The sequence below is a fragment of the Elephas maximus genome, chromosome 3 (genome assembly GCF_024166365.1).
Source record: "Elephas maximus indicus isolate mEleMax1 chromosome 3, mEleMax1 primary haplotype, whole genome shotgun sequence".
NCBI classification, from domain to species: Eukaryota; Metazoa; Chordata; class Mammalia; order Proboscidea; family Elephantidae; genus Elephas; species Elephas maximus.
The window spans coordinates 110,686,854-110,707,644 of record NC_064821.1 but is presented as its reverse complement, the minus strand read 5'-3'; the positions used below and the strand labels follow the sequence as shown (position 1 = coordinate 110,707,644).

The 20,791-nt window shown below is 42.2% G+C and overlaps 1 protein-coding gene across 7 annotated transcripts in view; it reads left to right on the top strand.

The window, feature by feature from the left end:
* JAK1 (Janus kinase 1) overlaps positions 1-20,791 on the top strand; it is a 172,694-nt gene that overhangs the window by 6,544 nt on the left and 145,359 nt on the right. For 5 of the 7 annotated variants that reach the window (XM_049879494.1, XM_049879488.1, XM_049879492.1 and 2 more), the window contains exon 1: positions 16,526-16,757. The exons of 1 other annotated variant lie outside the window; for it this stretch is intronic. The gene's annotated coding sequence lies outside the window, so the exon portion shown is untranslated. Of the gene's footprint in view, positions 1-16,525; positions 16,758-17,404; positions 17,487-20,791 lie in introns of those variants that run through there. One more of the 7 variants, XM_049879493.1, reaches the window with a different exon arrangement.

The following is a 20,791-nucleotide window of genomic DNA, read 5'->3' as shown; positions in this document are numbered from 1 at the left end:
AGGGCAATACACTTGGGGGACCACCAGTCTCAAGGGTCGATAAGTCTAGACTTTTTAACAATTTGAGTTCTGTTCCACATTTTGCTCCCATTCTATCAGGTTCCATCTATTGTGTTCCTGATTAGAATGATCAGTAGTGGTAGCCGGACATCATCTGGTTCTTCTAGGTCTCAGGCTAGATGAGGTCATGGTTCATGTAGGCTGTTAGTCCTGTGGACTAGTTTCTTCTCGAATCTTTGGCTTCCTTCTTTCCCTTTTACTCTGTACACGTAGAGACTAATAATTGTATCTTAGATGGCCACTCGCAAGCTTTTAAGGTCCCAGATGCTACTCCTTAAACTAGGATGTAGAACATAAACTTTACATACTATGTTATGCCAGTTGACTGACTATGGTCATAAGCCTTCAGACCCTGTAAGCCAGTCTCACGAGGTGTTTGGTTGACATGTTTGTGCCGTCTATGTGCTTTATTATACATATGAGTATATATGGTTACCTACCCTTACATATGTATATACCTGCATATAGATACCTCTATAAATGCCCACCTACACACTTGTATGCATACATACACATGTAACCACATTCCTATTTTTAGTTGTTCTTGCACAGTAGTATATGTCATTGCATTTACCAAAAACATACTTTTTTCTTGCATACTTCTTAGTGACATCTATTTTAAGTAAATTTTAAAATCTGACTTTTTTAAAAATAATTTTTATTGTGCTTTAAGTGAAAGATTACAAGTCAGTCTCTCACATGTAAACTTACATACACCTTACTACATACTCCCATTTACTCTCCCCCTAATGAGTCAGCCTGCTCCCTCCTTCCAGTCTCTCCTTCCGTGACCATTTTGCCAGTTTCTAACCCCCTCTACCCTCCCATCTCCCCCCCAGACAGGAAATGCCAACATAGTTTCAAGTGTCCACCTGATGCAAGTAGCTCACTCCTCATCAGCATCTCTCTCCAACCCATTGCCCAGTCCCTTCCAGGTCTGATGAGTAGTCTTCGGGAATGGTTCCTATCCTGGGCCAAGAGAAGGTTTGGGGACCATGACCACCGGGGTCCTTCTAGTCCCACTCAGACCATTAAGTCTGGTCTTTTTATGAGAATTTGGGGTCTGCATTCCACCGCTCTCCTGCTCCCTCAGGTGTTCCCTGTCAAAATCTGACTTTTTTTTTTAATGTATACAAAAAATTGTATCCAGTCTCCTAAAGGAAAAGAACAATTAGAGCTCCCTTCTCCCTTGACATGTGGGAAGGTCTGTGGGCTACAGAGACAGGAGATTATTATGCTTCACCCTCTCACTTTGTAGGAGAAAATCTTGGCCCACAGAAAAAAAAACTGCCCTTAAGCTTTGAGATAATCATGAAAAGGCCAAATAGTTAATCAAACATTTGGTCAAATTTAGGAAAACAAAACAAGAGCGAATATAAGTACAGAAGGCATTAAGGGATAAGCAATGGAAGGGTTGGTCTAAGTGTTTTAAAGAGACAGTTATGAATTGAATTGTGTCCCTCCAAAAACTGTGTTGTAAATCCTAACCTCTGTGTCTGTGGTTATAATCCCATTTGGGAATGAGTTGTCTTTGTTAGGTTAATTAAGCAGAATTAGTGTAGGATATACTTTGAGTCAGGAAACCCTGGTGGCGTAGTGGTTGAGTGCTATGGCTGCTAACCAAAGGGTCAGCAGTTTGAATCCCCCAGGCGCTCCTTGAAAACTCTATGGGGCAGTTCTACTCTGTCCTATAGGGTCGCTATGAGTCAGAATGACAGCACTGGGTATGTTTTTTTTTGTTGTTTATAGTTTGAGTCAATCTATTTTGAGATATAAAAAGAGATTAAACAAGGCAGCAGAGAGAGAGCTGGGGTAAGATAGATGCCAAGACACATGGTGATCTCCAAGGAACCAGGAAGCAAAAGCTTAAGAGATGAGGACCTTCTTCCAGACTTGACAGATAAAGCCTTCCCCTAGAGCTGGTGCAATGAATTCGAACATCTAGCCTCCTAAACTGAGAAAATTAATTTCTGTATGTTAAAAAAAAAAAAAAGCCTTGTCATATTTCTGTTATAGCAGCATTAGACAACTAAGACAGCGACCCAGTCTTTGTGGTCTAACACTTGGGGGACAATTTGCTTTAGGCGGTGGAGAAGGCACAGCGTTGTTTCCCAGAACGTCGAAAGAAAGGTTATCTCCCTGGCAATGTTTTTCTGAAGCTATCAAATATGATTTGCCTCTGCTTTCTAGAATTTTTATTCAATGTACTATTTGTACATATATTTTGTACACATTTTATATTATTTTAATGTATTTTTCCTAACATCCTCCTTTCTATGCCAACGGAGTTTTTGTCAACACCACAGTACCTTTGGTTGGCCAGCACACAGTGTTGGTTGGTGCACCCTTCTCCATAGAGGCAGCGGCGTGGGCAGTGTTGCCAAGGAGCTCGAAGAAGAAAGCGTTCTGGCAATTAGGAAAGATATGAGCAACATGACGTCACTGGGCTCAAAAGAGAAAGATAAGATGTTAGAAAATTAGGTGGAGGGGGAACAGACATGAACAGTTTACTTAAGGTTTTGAAATCTTAAAATTAGATGATATGATAGACGACTTCTCCACTTAAAATAAGTGCTACAAAGTTTTAAATGATTAAGTGCATAAACTTGGAGGCAGATGGCCTGACTTTATTTTTTACTTAATTATTTTTAAAACATGTTCTTTTTTAGAGCAGTTTTAGGTTTACAGAACAGTTATGCAGCACATTCCCAAGAGATCTCATATATCCCCTTTCCGCTGCTGCACAGTTTCTGTTATTAACATCCTGCATTAGTGTGGTACATATATGTTACAATTAATGAGAAAACATTGATGCATCATTATTAACTAAACCATAGTTTACATGAGGGTTCACTCTTTGTTTTGTATAGGTTTTGACAAATACATAATGTTGCTGTTATGGGATCATGCAGGGTAGTTTAACTGGATGGTCTGAACTTTAATCCTGCCTTTGCCACCAAAAAGTTAGTAACAGGTTTTTTTTTTTTAGTTATTTAAGCTCTCTAAACTTCAGTTTCCCATCTGTAAAGCAGGGGTGTTGGTAAATGTTTAACAACCAGCTCTCAAAGGCAACAGGGGAGAGAACTCTGATTTGTAGTGTTTGTCTGTTTGCATCATGGAAGTATTTCCACTGTGGCCTACTTCAGTATGCCCATGTGAAATCACCGAACATGGAGTTGAGAAGAGAGGTACACAGTCTGCTGTCATGAGCGGGTGGGAGCTAACTTCATACTATCACTTTCAAAGAAAAAAAAGTTCAAGGTATATAATAAGTGATCAATAAATAACTATTTCATCTTCAGCTGCCTTTTAACCAAAAAAAGAAAAAATAAGATGATTCCTGAAAAGTTAAATTATAGGGCCTCCCTCTATACTGCCCTATGTTCTAAAAAAAAAAAAAAGTATTTAAGTACTTTGAAATGTTTTCTTCAGAGGGCCTACCCTCAGTGAGAACCTCATTTCATATCCCCTTTCTATCTCTAGACCTTGCGTCATTGTTTACAGCGAACACAATCACTGGGAGGATGGTGCTGGCCCACAAGTCTCTCTGCCCTGCTGGGCTGACCATGCCTGGAAGGACTTGTTGCTCCTGATTGCATAACCTATTAACCTTGCAGGCTGCAGAAAAACTTGGAGGCATTATCCTGCCTTGGCCCCTTGGTTGCCAGGGTGTTCTGCCTGCTATTGGCGCTGCTAGCAATCACCAGGCAGCCATGCTTTCCCCTGGAAGGTGTAACATAGATTGCCCAACCACCCATGCCAGGCAAACAATTCCGGAAATGCTGTGTTATTTACATTTCTGCTCAGACCCAGGGTTAGCCAAAATTGTGAAGCAAACAAAGACTCTTATCCAGTTCCCTGTGTACCCAGTCTTACTCCCTTTACCAAGTCACTATGTTGTCCTATGTTCTCCAGCCAGCCAGCCATTTATCCAAGGCTTACCAAGTGCCTATGGCTGAGAATACAAAGAGGACTCAACATCTCTAAGGAGCCCGGGTGGTACAATGGTTAGGTGCTCAGCTGCTAACGGAAAGGTCTGTGGTTCAAACCCACCCAGTGGCTCTGTGGGAGAAAAGGCCTATCTGATCTACTCCCGTAAAGATTACAACTTAGGAAACCCTACCGGGCAGTTCTACTCTGTCACATTGGGTCACTATGAGTCGGAATCTACACTATGGCACCTGACAACAATAACAACAAGGTCTCTGATGTCCATAACTTATAGCCTGCAGTAGGGTAGAGTACAGTGGAGATAGATAAGCAAACAATCAAAATACAATGTGATAAAGGAAAGGACAGAAGTACATGCAGAGTGCTCTGGGGTAATTCCACCTGCCTTTAGGGGAGCTAAGAGCGTTTTTGCAGAGTGCGTGCAGGTAGCCATAGGGAAAGGTAGAGGCTTGGAGCCAGATTATGATAGACCTGTGTGCCTGGCTGTCATATTGGACTTGATTCTCTGCAGAGAATCCTCTTCTTTCCTCTTTTTCTGCCTTCATCTTAGACCTCCAAGGCCCTGGTCCCTGTTTAAAATAAAATAAAATAATAACCAACTTTTTTAGGGCTTACAATGTGCCAGGCTCTGTACTAAGTGTTTTACATTTATTATTTAACTTCATCTTCACAATAACCTTGTTGTTAGGTGCTGTCGAGCTGGCCCCAACTCGTATACCTACCTTATGTACGATAAAACGAAACACTGCCCAGTCCTCTAAGGGGCGTTCTGGCTCTACTTCTTCCAAGATAGATTTGTTCATTCTTCTGGCAGTCCATGGTATATTCAGTATTCTTAGCCAACACCGTAATTCAAAGGCATCAATTCTTCTTAGGTCTTCCTAGTTCATTGTCCAGCTTTTGCACACATATGAGGTGATTGAAAGCACCATGGCTTGGGTCAGGGGCACCTTAGTCCTTAAAATGACATCTTTGCTTTTTAACACTTCAAAGAAGTCTTTTGTAGCAGGTTTGCCCAGTGTAATGCATAGCTTTGATTTTTTTTTTTATTGTGCTTAAGTGAAAGTTTACAAACCAAGTCAGTCTCTCATATAAAAATTTATATATGCCTTGCTATGTACTCCTGGTTGCTCTCTCCCTAATGAGACAGCACTCTCCTCTCCACCCTGTATTCCCCATGTCCATTCAGCCAGCCTCTCTCCCCCTGTGTCTTCTCATCTCCCCTCCAGACAGGAGCTGCCCACATAGTCTCATGTGTCTACTTGAGCCAAGAAGCTCACTCCTCATCAGTACCATTTTGTATCTTATAAAAAAAAAAAAAAAACAAACTTATACTCCAGGCTAATCCCTGTCTGAAGAGTTGGCTTTGGAGATGGTTCCAGTCTTGGGCTAACAGAAGGTCTGGGGACCATGACCTCCAGGGTTTGTTTGATTTCTTGACTGCTGGTTCCACGGGTCTTGATTGTGGATCCAAGTAAAATAAAGTCCTTGACAACTTTGTACAACAACCTTCCAAAAAAAACCTGTTGCCGTCAAGTTGATTTCGACTCATAGCAACCCTATAGGACAGAGTAGGGTTAGGAGATGTAAAATGTTATCATTCCCATTTTACAGATAGGAAAACTGAGATTTGAAGAGGTCATGTACTCTTGCATCACACAACAACTAGGAATGGTAGAGTTAAAACCCAGCTTTGACTCACTTCGAAGCCTGTGCTCTCAGAAACACATGCCAGCACGACTCGGTATAGTGGAGGGACTGGGAAGAATGGTTCCCTCCTCTCACCCACCCCCTAAAACTTCCGCACATTTTTTAATGATATGCCTGAATTCCTCTTACCTCATACCTGGACAGACAATCTGAAAGCACCTGGTTTAGGGAGCAGCGGTAGTTATCCTGAAGAAGGGCTTTGAAGGGTGTTGAGGATGTGCCAATTTATCTCCCAGAACTGTGCCTGCTGCTGGGTAATGTTGGGTTAATGATTAATCTGCTCATGTATGAGTCAGCTAACGCCCCTCCCAGATAATGTAATTCGTTAACCCAATTAAAAAACACCTGCCTACTAATCTGAATGTCAGATGTCAGACCTGAGTGTCAACACCCATTTTACTCTCTGTAAATGTGAAGAGGAAGAAGATTTGCTCTTAACACTCAAAATCTTCTAAGAATTCAACTGACCTTTCTTTATAGCCAGTGTAAAGACTACTCGACGGTATTGTGTATATGTTACTTAATTTAGTGTTGATTTCAACCCCGTAAAGTTGAACATATGCAAATAAGTAACTTGAAGCTCAGAAAAGTGAAGGCACTTGTTCAGTTCATAAAGTCAATTTTCTTTCTACTATACCAGGACTCTAACTATTGGGGTGATCTTAGTTTGTATCCTAATGAATAATCACCCTTTTTGTTAATAACAAGAATCTGGATGTTTCTAAATGGACATTATAATTCTAGGGGAGGGATATGATGAAAAAAAAAAAGAATGTGAGTTTTGAAGGTGATCCTTAGTTAAAATTCCTGTCCATGCTTTGTAGGGTGTAACCATTGGCAAATCTCCTAATCTCACCTCAAAAGATGATTGTAAGAATTAAAGTAGATGGTTGCTACCTAGTGGGTACTTAAATACATGTTATTCTTTTCTAGTTCCTCCTTGGTGTAACACTAGTGAACATCTCCAGCCATCTCAAACAAATGCGTTAAACCCTCAATGCATTCTTAGAGGCATTTCCATTTAAGTAACAAACAAAAAACTCCTGCCATGTGGCATTTTTAAGGAAATTTAGGGAAAGTATTGTGAAACTAGGAAAATCATACAGCTCCCAAAGGTTGAGACTCAACAAACCAATCAGAGAGGCTCATTACCCATGAGGCACTGGGCAAGGAGCCATGATTGATAGTTGTGGGGAAGAAAGAGAAAAGACTGCGGTGCTGGAGCAGCTGGAAACCTGGCCAGGGAGATAAAACACATGGATAGGTGGAAAAATAAATAGCAAGAGAAGGCAGTAAAGAACAAATTTCCAAGTGGTAATGCTGGCAATCAATGCTGTGTGAATTTGGAATAAAGAATTCACTTAGAAAAGGCCAAGAAACCTTTCATGACCCATTTCCTGCATTGATGTATTCTCTCCTTCTTCTGTCCTTCCATAACACTTCAAGTTTCTCCTAGAGTCACCTGTGCAATTATCTCTTTGTATCAAAGTGGAGAAAATATCACTATCTTTTAATAAATTGGCACCAGAATTCCTCTTGGGGAATGGAAAATTAGGTAGAATAGGTTGGAGAGTGCCTGAGGTGAAGGTGGAGACCTGAGGACCTGGAAGGTAGAGGAGGGACAATTTGCTGTGCATAAAAGAGGGAGGATTTAGAATTCTTGGAGCAACCAGGGGTGGAGATGAGAGGAAGGAGGGCAGAGGAAGAAGGGTGAGAGCAGCTGGCAATGCAATGGAGCTGTGATTCCTTCCAAAAATTAACTACTTCTTCAGTAAATGCTACCAAACCCAGCCAGCTTCGAGTGAGTGTCTTTTGAAAGGAAAACCAAAAAGGGACAGAGTTTCATTTTAACACTATGCAGAACAAAGAAGTCGCGAGGAGGTGAAGTCCTTCCGGAAATCACCCAGCAGGAAAGGGTTTATGTACTTCCTGGTTGATACCGATCATAGGATTGGGGGTTCAAACCAAGTTTACTGAGATCCTTGAGGGGCAGAGGGGCCCCAGCTGACTTTTGAGCTACAGCTCCAGTTCCTTTTTCTTTCCTTCTTTACCTTTCCCTCTCCTCCAAAGCTTACCTAGCTCAATGCCTAAGTATCTGCTCAGCTGAATCAAATATAAAGAAATATTATATATGGTTTTTGCTGTCACAGTACTTAAAATTGAATGAAGACAATACATGTGTATTTCATAAATAAAAATAAACTCAATCTTAATTCTGAGAAGGACACAAATACCAATTAAATGGGCCTAAATTTTTTTTTTTAACACTTTCCTGCCTCCTTGATTTTCACTATTCTTCAATTTTCAGTTCACATCTCACCTCCTCCACGAAGTCTGCCTGGATTTTCAGTGATGTTTCCTGTCTCTGAAATCTTATGATATATCCTGCCTGTATCAGCCATTCAATACTTCATCATTTATTTTTCAGATGAGATATCTTGCCTTCTTCTTTATACACTATGGATTCTGAGGGCAGGAAGAGTGACATCCCTGCTGAGGACCTACTGTAGTGCCCCATATACATAACTGTTCAGTTGAATGTTACTGATCATATATGTCTTGTACCATATTCTCAGAAACTAGCAAAGTGCTTGGCACATACTAGTACTCAATATTTGTTTATTGAATGGAGTTGAATTGTTGGGTGCAGTAGACTTCTGAGAATACATAATTCCTAGATAAAACTCTTCTAGGAGAATAACAGAAAACTTGGGAAAAAGTCAAATCTAATTCTGGTTCCACTATATTTTTCTATTGCTTTGAGGCATATAACTTAGGCCTTCCACTTCAGTTACCCCCATTGATCCAATGCAAACATGATTTCTTGGCCAATAACTTTTACATGGATACTGTTAGGTTTAAAAATAAAAATGCACAGAATTTTGATGCTGATGGGCGTTATAAAACAATGTATTCCAACCCAAGGAGAAATCTGAGCTCAGAGACGTTAGAGGGGCTGTCCAAAGGTTACTTAGTCTGCTACAGAGCTCAGACTACCACTTGGGTCTCCTGCTTTCTGAGCCAGTGGCCTTTCCAGGGCACCAAGCTTGATTGTCAAAATAGCATTTCCTCACCAAGTGTTTTAATTATTAATGCAATATACTAAGTCCCAGGAGTAGAATAAGCCTCATTATTATCGCTAGTAAGTCAGTCTAAAGCAACCCGACGTTGCTGTAAAACTGAATAGATTTTGAAACAAAGCATCTTTGAGCTCACCGCCCTCAGAGGGGACCATCATCTCATTTGTCTTATAAAAAACATAAATGAGTCCTTTCATAAGGATACTCATTATATCTTAGCTTTATTGATCCTGTTATATTGCTGTTAATTACAGGAGCCACAAAAGGCTTCAATTAGATTAAAACCATAATAAATAAGATTAGTAATACTTACTCTGCTCTGTATGTTGAGTGCTCGTATGTATAATAAGTTGACGTTTAATCTTTTCAGAAATTATTACATTGATAATCCTGTAGAATAATTATACCAGATTTTTGATTTATTACTTTAGGCAAAAACATTTGTGTGCCTGCTAATAACGATAATATTAACTCTCATTATTAATTCCCATGATAACTATAAAGTTGATGTTGTGATTATTCTCACTTACAGGTGAGGAATGAAGGCTTACAGAAATTCGGCATCTTGCTCAACATTCCACAGCAAGGGAAGCCAGGACTAAATGAAATACTATACATATAAAATATTTAGCACAGTGCTGGGCAGGTAGATTATTGAACAAATCGTGAGAGATTCAGCATTAAGTACAAATGAGTGAAAGAAATTAAGATGGAGCAGTTGTAAGGTACATAAAGTACATGTTATAAATTTCCATATATTTAATGGACATATAACTAAAATTTAATTCTGAACTTCCTAACAAATCAAATGGAAAAATACAATCATTGACAAGCACCCTTGCCCAAGAGGAGTATAGCTGTTTCTGGAGCTGAGACCTAAAGGTACTTTTTTAGGACATGCAATTTAACCCTCTAGCAAGAAATCCAGAGGATGAAGCAAACGCACTGTAGGTGACTCTTAGAAGCATGGGAAAAAAAAAAAAAAGTGATGGTCAAACCTGAGTGAAGTGGAGAAGTCTGATTGGCCCTGGCAGATGGTAGAGAAGGATTAATAGGCTGAGGAAAAGGGCATGCTAGAATGGAAATACTATGTGAGACCAGAAGACCCACCAGAGGATTATATTCCATGGAAGACCCAAAGGACGCACCATTCACCACAGATGTTATGAACGCGCTAGTGAGAGGAGGACCAATGTTACCAAGAAGCTAGTGGCAGCCTCCTCTGCAGACCAGGACTCACAATAGGAGGAGGTCCCAGAGCTGGGCTACTTGATAGCCATAAGCATGAGGGTGCCCCTTCCAAGTAATAGAAGCCAAATGGAAGTGTTTAACTGCCAGAAGCCAGGAGGCCAGAATTACTATAATGTCCAGCAAGGTTTGAGGTATAGCCAAAGGGGCAGGAATTGTGTAGAGGTATATAATAGAATATAATGTCCCTATGGGCAAATGTGTAACCAACAAAGGTGCTACATAAAGTCTACAAAAAAAGGAAAAAAAAAAAAAAAAAGACAAGAATGGAGGGGCATGAGGTCTAGGGTGGTCACCTCAATAAAAAGTCACAATCTTTTGCCCAGATCCTGGACCTGAGCCAGCTTTAGATCTAGAACCCATTGAAGAAGTGGCTGGGTCCGTGGGATAGAAACTCTGCAACACTATGGCAAGGATATATTGTAGTCATTCTCTCAGTCCTTCCCTAAAGGGACCAATGACCATTTACTCTGATGACTATACCCAAACATTTTGAGGACTATTGGGTGCAGAGTCTGAGTTGACAATGATACCGGGCAACTCAAAGGATCATCATGGCTTCGGTATTACAGTGATGACTTATGGGAATCTGGCTCACATCTGTCTCACAGTGCTCTCATTGGGTCTGTGGATCTACCTGGTAGTATTTCCCTAGTTCCCCAGTGTATAATTAGAACTGATACACTTGGGTCCTTGGCTTGTGGGTTAAAAGCTTGAATCATAGTGGGGAAGGCAAAGGTGAAAACACTGAAACTTCCCCTTCCCCACCTTGGGCACAATAATAAATCAAAAACAGTGTCACTTCACTATGTTGGCTTCTCCTGCCTGTAGGGGAGATGAGAGGGTGGAGGGGGTTAGAAGCTGGCAAAATGGACACGAAAAGAGAGAGTGGAGGGAGAGAGTGGGCTGTCTCAATAGGGGGAGAGTAATTGGGAGCGTGTAGCAAGGTGTATATGGGTTTTTGTGTGAAAGACTGACTTGATTTGTAAACTTTCATGTAAAGCACAATAAAAATTTATATGAAAAAAACAGTGTCACTTTAGGAAAATGGTAGAGATTAGTGCAACCATAAGGATCTAAAAAATGGAGGAATGGTGGTCCCTATCATATCTCTATTTAATTTGCTAGTCTGATCCCTGCAGAAACTGGATGGATTCTGGAAAATTCAGCAAAGTAGTAGCATGATCCACTGCAGCTGCTGTGCCAGATGTGATATTGTTGCTAGAGCAGATTAATAAGGCCTCAGGTTTTGGCAAATATATGCTCTTCCATTTTGATTAGAACAGAAGAACAGAAACAGTTTGTATTCACATGGGACAGATAGCAATATTCATTTATAGTTTTTGTCCCAGGGCTATGTTAACTCTCCTACCTCCTATCATAATATTGTCTGAAGAGGTCTGGACCATCTGGGCATCCCATGGTACGGCCAACTGATCCATCACTTCAATGGCATCATGCTGATCAGATAGAATGAGTTATGCTGGAGGCTGCTCCAGAGAGAGATAAACCCTATGAAGAGTCAAGGAATTGCCACTTCAGTGAGTTTTTAGGGGTGTAGTGGCCAGGGGCATGCAGGGATATTGCCTCCAAAGTGAAAGAAAAACTGCTGCATCTTGCATTCTGTACTACAAAAAAGGAAGCACAGCACCTGGTAGTCCTCTGTCATTTCTTGAGGCAACACATTCCACTCTCAGGAATACTGCTTTAACTCATATACTGGGTGACATGGAAGGCTGATGGTGTTGAGTGCCTTCCGACCTAGGGGGCTCATCTTCCAGCACTATATCAGACAATATTCTGTTGTGATCCATAGGGTTTTCATTGGCTAATTTTTGGAGGTAGATTGCCAGGACTTTCTTCCTAGTCTGTCTTAGCCTGGAAATGCCACTGAAACCTGTCCACCATGGGTGACGCTGCTAGTATTTGAAATATTGATGGCCTAGCTTCCAGCATCACAGCAACATGTAAGCCACAATGGTATGACAAACTGACAGAGGGGTGGTGGCTTGCACGTCTAATCTGGAACTTGTTTGCTTCTTGATAGACTTGAACTAATAATGCATACTCCCCATCTAGATGCTAGCTAGTTAAGTACACATCCATGTGCCACAATGTAGTAGTAATAATGAGTTTGTATATACCTTCTTAATCTAGTCTTCACAAGCATTTATGGAAGTAAACGGACTGGGTAGTATGAATCCAATTTCCATATGAGGAAATTGAGGATTTTGAATACATTACAGGTGCATACCTTTTAAAAATTTTGGAGTCCACTTCTGTTGAACTTGACATTGTATGCATTTCTCAGGGCAATGTAAATTTGTAGAAACTTCTTGGAAAGCAACTTGGCAATGTGAATGTATGGATCAAGAATCTAAAAATATTCTGTCCATTTGACTCAATAATCCCATTTCTGTGAATCTCTTCTAAGATAATTATTTCTATCTTAAATATCTTTAATTTAATATTTAATTACTGTTTAAAAGTTATTTGTATGAAAAAGTTCAATGCCTCATTATTTATAAAACAACAAGAACAGAAAGGAATCAACCGTAGGTAACTGGAAAATAAATTATTCTACTCCATGGGATATTATATAGTCATTAAGATGATAGTTACGAAAACTTGTAGAGCAACATGGAAAATGTTTATAAATTAAAATTAAGTTTAAGAGTAAGTTGCAAAATTGCATGTACACTGTGATTACATCTATATTAAAAACATGCCTAGGGAAAAAATAGCTGGAAGAAAATATAATCTATGGTAACTTTATATTAGGGTTGCCAAGATTACACAGATCATTTATCTCTCTTTTCCAGTTTCTAACTTTTTGTAATTGGATTACATGATTTGTATGGTGGGATTTTTAGTTTAGTTTTGTTTAGTACAGTCTTTAAAGGCAAACCACATTCATTGTTTAAATCTGTTTTCCCATTATAATCTAGGCAATATCATTTGCAGAGAAATATACTGGTGAGCAGATGTTCTTTTGATGAAGATTTATATATGAAATCCACCAGCAATTATTTTGAAACTACTTTCTAAATTGCATATGTTATTGGTTGCATGCCTATTTTTTTTTTAAGAGAATTTGCTAATAAGAGGTTTCTACTTAATTACATTTGGTTTCATTCAATTTACATGAGTATTTATAGAGGGTTTGCGGGTTTCATGTCATGTATTACATGTCAGAAGGAAACATTTTTCCTTCCTTTTTATACTGTTGTCCGTCTTCTGTATCGTATATATCCTCTACAGAAAAAAAACAGACAAAACAAAAACAACAACAAAAAAAAAACAGTTGCCATGGAGTCGATTCTGACTCATAACGACCCCATAGAGTGACTTAAAAAAAAAACATTTCTCTTCTCAAACATAAAATTGAATTTCTCATCCATGTTAGTTGATCCCCTTGTTCACCAGTTCAGAAAATTTGGGAGTCATGTGAGAGTGCTCTCCTCTGCCCCAGTACTCCCAGCCAGTCAGCTACCAAGCACGTCTCTGCTGTCACCTCGGGCTTTTAGCATCTTCCCCTCTATCCGTCCCCCATCTACTGCTTCAGATGTGGCTCTCGTAACCCGTGTCTTGCAGTTCTACCAGGTGCTGTAGAGTCAATTTTGACTTGTGGCGACCCTATGTCTGTCAGAGTAGAGCTTTGCTCCATAGGATTTTCAATGAATGCTTTTTTAGAAGTAGATTGCCAGGCCATTCTTCCAAGTCTCTGGGTGGACTCGAACCTCTAACCTTTCAGTTAGCTGCGTTAACTGTTTGCGCCACCCCGGGACTCCTGCAGTCCTACAGTACTATGTAATTGATCTCCTTGCCCTCCAATCCATCCTCTATGTTACCCTTAGATAAATGGTTCATAATGAGGGTTGATTTTTTTCCCCCAGGAGACATTTGGCAATATCTGATAAACCCTGGTGTCATAGTAGTTAAGAGCTACGGCTGCTAACCAAAAGTCGCTCCTTGGAAACCCTAAGGAGCAGTTCTACTCTGTCCTATAGGGTTGCTAGGAGTCAGAATTGACTTGACAGTAATGGGTTTAAGGGTATTTTTGGTTGTCAGAACTGTGGTGGTGGAGGGAGGGCAACTGGCATCTAGTGGGTAGAGGCCAGGGATGCTGCTAAATATCTTACAATGCACAGGACAGCTCCTCACAACTAAGAATTTCCAGCCCAAAATGTCAGTAGTGCTGAGGTTGAGAAACACTGCCCTAGAGTGACTTTTCTAAAATAAAAATCTGCCCAAATCCCTCAAAAGCACCCTATTTCTTTTAGGCAAAAGTTTTTGTGTGAGGCTTATCTTCTCTGTCATTCCCTATTCATATAACATAAGCTTATCACTGCCTAGCATGCCACGTTCTCCCTGGCTTCTGTGACTTGTCTGCTAATTCCTCTGACTTCTTCAGGCTGGGTTGGGTGATCCTCCTCTGTGATCATCTTTTGAAGAGCGCGAATCACTCTGAATTGTCACTTGTCTGTCTTCCCTCACTGCACAGTGAGCATCTGGAAGTCAGAAACTGAGTATTTCTTCTCTGAATCCTGAGAACCTACTGCAATTTACTCTGAATCCAGGCGACCAGATCTAAACTGAATCAAGCGCCTCTCCCTAATTCTACTTATCAGCCTTGCAGAGCCTCCAGATGAGTTCTTGAGCACCTTGGGTTCATTGCCACCTTCTAACTTTCTTTCTACTCTTTGCCTCACGTGAAATGAAGTTTTTCTCCATCTCCATCCATGTCACTCCCTCCCAGATGGCCTTTAAGGCCCAGCTCAATAATAATCACTACAGTTTACTGAGTCCATGCCATGTGCCAGTCAGTGTATTATTATTAGGTCACTTTCAGCATAGCTCCTGTCAAGAAGGTGTCACCTGTATCTCACAGGTGAAGAAAATGATGCAACAGCCAGCCCTGAGCTGCATATAGTACATGGCTGGCGGGACAAGATATGGGCACAAATACCCACGGTGCAGGCAGCTAGGCCACGCCCCTCCTTATCATCTTCTCTGTTAGCTCTCCTACTTCCTTCCAGAACGCACTTGGAAGATCGTCTATATCATCTTGTCTGCTCCTCAGTTTTTATGAGTAAACTGCGAATTGCTCAGGGTAACAGGTGGTTAATGGTGTCCAAAACCTGTTACTGCTGAGTTCATTCCGACTCAAAGCAACCCTATAGGACAGAGTAGAACTGCCCCATAAGGTTTCCAAGGAACGGCTGGTGGATTCGAACTGCCAATCTTTTGGTTAGCAGCCAAGTTCTTAACCCCTACACTGTTAATGGTGGCAGCCAGGCCTAAAATCCAGAAGCCTAGATTCTAATGCTCTTTTCACCCACTACACACCACACCCAGCACTCCTTGCTCAAGATGAGGTAAATTACAGTAACCCCCCAACTCGTCAAAGGCTGTCTGGCAGAGTTAGTAAAGTCAGGGCAGGTGAGGCAGCCTCAGTTCACAGTGACCTGAAGCTGCAGAAGTTTGACCACGCATGGTCCAGGAGGATTTTGTTCAAGGATTCTCAGGGGGAAAGGCACTGAAATGTTTTAAGCACAGGAAAGATTTTAAGCACAGGAGTGAGTGGAACAGATTCGAATTTTTCAAAGCTCACAGTGAAGAATTAATGGTGTCTAGAATTTTTTTTTTCCTAGAATTTAGAATGACAATATGAGGTTATTGTGGTCCTTCAGGTGAGAGATAGTGGCAACTTGGACAATCTCCTTGAAACACTTAGAGACGGGAATGGACTGGAGAGATATTTAGGAGGTAAAATTGTCAGGATTTGGTCATGGATTGGCTACTGGGTATGAATCCTAGCTACAGTATGGCCTTGATTAAGATACTGAAGCCTCGATTTGTTTCCCCTGGGATAAAACCGGGATAACACCTACTTTGAGGAATTATTAGTAAAAATTGAAACCCACACACACATTAGGATCAGTGTGTGCTAGTTCATCACAATATTATAAATTAATAAGGGTTTTTAAAGCAATGGATTAAATCTGAAGTAATTTGTCAAAGTTGGAAAGGATTTGTTAAATTCTTGTTAGTCAAGCGCTCATCTTTCACTCCGTTGGGGCAAGGTGCAGAGGTGTAACGCAGAAACGTGATAAATGCATCCAAGTTACAAAGATGTGATGAAAGGGACTCCAGCCTCGGAAGGGGTCAATCTACAGCCAAATCTTGACAGTTTTGCTTCCTGGGCTGGCTGACCTCTCACATTCAGGTTGGTGTTTCTAGAAAACGCGGTAAGAAGAGGCGAGTTAGGGGAGAGGGTAGGTGAAGCCGGATGGGGCGGGGCGGGGCGGGGCGGGAAGGCTGGGGACTGGAGCCACGGGGTCTCGTGCGGGGGCGGTGGCGACGGCGGCCCCCGCCCCTCCTTTCCGGGGCTACAGCTCGTGGCGTCACGAGGAGGCGGGGCCGGCCGCGGGCATGAGGCGGGGCCGGCCGCGGGGCGGGGCCGGCCGCGGGGCGGGGCGGGAGGCGGGTTCGTCGCCGAGCGCAGGCCGCGGCGGCCTCCGAGTACCCGGGAGCCGAAGACAGCGCGGGCCTGAGCCCTAGCCCTGGTCGCCCTCGTTGCGCCCCCTCCTCAGCCCCGGGCGCGCGCACGCCGGGGCCCCCGGGGCTGGCCGTCTAGTGGGCCGGGCGCCCGACCCGACCCGCTCAGCGACCCGGAGCCGTCCGGCCCGGGAGCACACGGAAGTGGTGAGTGTCAGGGAGGGAGGCGTAGGAGCCTGGGCACCGCGGGCGGTACGGCTGGGGGCGCAGAGCCCGGCGCTGGCGGAGGCGCGGCCGCCACTCTCGCCCCTCGCACCCAAGGCCGCTCGGCGGGCGCCGCGCTGGACCCGGTGGGCCCGGGCGGGGTGGGGGCGCGCGGGTGCGGGCGCAGGCGAGGACGGCGGGGGATTTCCAGCCAAGCGGGGCCGGCCGGCGGCTGGGAGGTCGGGTGGCGGGGGCTCCAGGCCGGTAGGGGAAAGGTTAAGCCTCGCCGCCCCCTCCCCGAGAGCGCACATCAAGTTTTCATAAACAAGCCCGGAACGCGCTGTCTGACATCCTGTTTATACCACCCTGAGAGACAGGAGCGGGCTTGAGGTTTGACGTCCCTCGTTGTTGCACAGAGAACTTGACCGCCAGCTCCGTGGCAGAATTGCCGGGCGGGAGGCGGGGGGTGGGGGGGGGGAGAGGGGGTGGAGAAAGAGAAAAGGATTTTTTTCCTATCTCCAGGTGGATGCTGAGGGTCTTAGCCGTTTTTCTCCCTTGCCATCTCAGCGGGGGAAAGTTTCTGGGATTTGGGAGTCGTGTTTATTATGGGGGACGTCCGTGGAGTCAAGAAACGTCCCCTCCCGTTTTAGGTTCTGTTAGCACCCCGGCTCCTGGCAGCCAGCGAGAAGGGCAAAAAACTCACCCTGAGCAAGAGGAGCGGGGAAGAGTGAGGTGAGGGAGAGTCACTCTGGAATTGCAAATTCTATAGTAAAGGGGCTGAGAAACCAAAACTAAGGTGGTCTTTGGCTCCCTGTCTAACTCCTGGGATCCCACCCAAGCTTGGTCGCCGACCTGGAGCATGAGAGAGACTTGCTTAAGCAGGACTAGTAAACAGCCCTCCAAAGTCACTCCCAAGGTTCCAGGGATGTGAGCTGCTTGGATGTGTGTTTACCAAGGAGCTTCTCAAGGGAGACTAGATAAAAGGTTTGATTATTGCCGGGTGTTTGTGAACACGTTATTTTTGAGGGCATATTCCTGTGATTTCCTGTGTGTGCCTGGGGAAGGGGACCTCATCTTCCATGCCACTTCTTTTAATGCATGCCTGTGAGCTGTCTTCTACCCCTGGTTGGATACATTATTATACATGCTATTAACACTGTATTTTTTAAATTTTGGTCGTAGGGTTTTTCTCTCAGTGGCAGAAGTGTACAGTGATACAAAATTGTCATTACTGCTTTGAGAGAGAAAATCGCTAAAAACCTTCTGTAGATGAGTATAATGCAGAAACAATTAGAATGGATCACGGAGTCTGGTTGTTGGCTATTTTTTAAGAAAAGGATTTGAGTTATGGATGGGCACAGTGAAAAGAAATTCTTTTAAGAAGAGCATTTTATATTGGTTAAATCTCTCCCTTTCCCGAGCCTCATCTTGTGTTGTTTTCTGGCTTTTGCTTTTGGTGACCCTGATGTTTTCTAAGACCAGGGAGTTGTTTTTGTTGAAGGATCAATGTGTTCTATTGTACTTTGTGGTGAAGGTTAATGGAGAGCGTTAGGGTACCAGACACTGCTGGTAGAATATGCTTTGTAATACGGAGAAAATGTCTCCCATCTATAGATCCAGATCATGTTTAAAGACATAAATATGTCATACCTGAGTGATTGAGGGCATCATGATTAGAAATAACCACAATCTCTGTTTAATACTATACATCACATTAATTAAGCACTTTAACCATTTCTCAGTTTCTTTAAATAGCTACTTTTTTTTAATACTAGGACTGCATTGTGACTCTTCACATTGAATAAAACCTGTTCAAATTGTCCCCCCTATTCTGCAATATACTATTTACTTACCATTGGGAAACAATGATGGAGTGCATAAATTATATGTAGGTAAAATAGTTCAGACATTCCCAAAATGTAACAAAACTTCAGTGTGCTGTGATTTAGGCAATTTGAATGTCATTTTGGCAGATACTATACTCTTGTAATTATCTGAGGATTTGGTATCTACCCTTTATAGATTTAAGGTAGGAAATTAATTAGCATTAAAGTCTGCCTAAGCTGTTCAGGGGAATCAGGTTGCATCGTATTTTCAATTCAGGCATTTGCTTAAAAAAAAAAAAAAAAAGTCTGGTGAAAATAAGGAATTTTGAGGGTGGGGTTGTTTTTGCAGGAATAGAGACAGATTAAATGGCATGAGGAAACTTAAAATGAGTGCTTCTGTGTAGGTTCTGGGTTCATGAACATGAGTGGTTTCAGCTGCAGAGAAAAAGCTACAGATTCTAATATTGTTCCGTTCCAAAGTTATCCCTCCATTTCTTCAAAATAGTGTGAGGTAACACATTTAATTGACCAGAAACCCAGTTGAAGCAAGTATTGAGAATGTGTGTAGGTTTATAGAAGGGACAAGGAGCCCTGGTGGCACAATGATTAAACACTTGGACTTTGCTGCTAACAGAAAGTCAGTGGTTTGAATCCATCAGTGACTCTTCACAAGGAAAGACCTATCGATCTGCTCCCATAAAGATTACAGCCTAGGAAACCCTGTGGAGCAGTTCTACTCTGTCCTTATAGCGTCGCTATGAGTCAGAATCGACTCCATAGCACACAGCAACAAAAAAATAGAGGGGACACTAAGGTATGATTGTATCAATAAGGTTTGTTAGCAAAGACTAATATTTTTATTTTCTGACCCTGATTTCTCCGTTAAGTGTTTTTTCGCTCCTAAACACCCATATTCTGTATATCCTTCTTATGTTCTAATGAGATAATGTGCTTTTAGAAGGTTTTTTTAATCTGAGATGTGAATATACGTACAAAAAATTTTTTCTTGTTCATTTCCACGTTTAAAACAATTAAGTGGATGGGGAATTGGTTAATTATGACTGAATCTTGCTGAGCAAGCAGCATCTGATACTCTGTGATTTATGGCGGGTCAACAGTATGTATGGAGCTTTGTCATAGAACAGAGGGGCCAGAAAGAACCTTGGAGATTCTTTTAGACCAGTGGTTCTTATCTGGGGCAATTTTGTCCCCAAGGAAATATTTGTGGTTTCTGGAGACTTCTTTGGTTGTTACAGCATGTGGGAGGGAGTGGTACTACTGGCATCTGTGAGTAGAGGCCAGGGATGCGGCTGTGCATCTACAGTGCATGGGACAGCCCCCCAGAACAGTCATCTGGCCCAAAATACCAATAATAATGTCGAGCTTGGGGAACCCTGTTTTGGAATATCAGGTGAGAAACAAGATCTAGGCTCCCGTGATGGCAAATTGCTTTACTTCAGGCACCCATTGGCCTCATCGTAAAATGGAAATAAAAACGTCCACCTTGGTCATCTCACAAAGTTGTTATGGGAAATCAGAGAAATAAAGCATGTGTGATGCACAGAAACTGTGAAGAGCTACACAAATTGTAACTATTACGAAGATACCTTTTTCTAAATGAATTTTTAGAAAGATAGGCCGGTAGTTGGGGAGGTGAGGAAGAAGGGGTTAAGGCAATAGGTTGAGTAAAAGGCAGGTTGGATGGTTTGGTGTTATCGAATTTGCTGTTACTCCCTTTTGTTGGTAAAGGTTTTATTTAATATAGTTTATTATTAGAACAGAGACTTTTTAGCTCCATAATTTCTTTCAAACCTAAAGGCCATTCTCTCATTATAACAAGAGAGAAAACTCAGTGTAGAACATACAGAAAAATAAAAAATAGAGAAAGAAAGTCATCTATGGTCTGCTCCCTTTCTCATTTAAGGACAGCCAGATTGTTACCAATTTCTTTTCTATAAGAGCCTTAAAATTGGAAATGGGGAGAGCAGCTGCTGACTAAGGAAGGTACTACTTGTTTCTTTGCCCTTCTTTTTCTTTTTAATAATTATGATATAAAGGCAAATTTCATTCTAGGAGGCATTAGAGAAGTTGGCTCATTGTTTTTATACTTTGCGGACTCATCTCCCAGTCGTGTTCTCAGTCTGTTTCCTCCCTGCCTTTGCTCTCCCCCGTACTCAACTAGGTGTGCCACTATTGCTTCCTGTCTTAAAA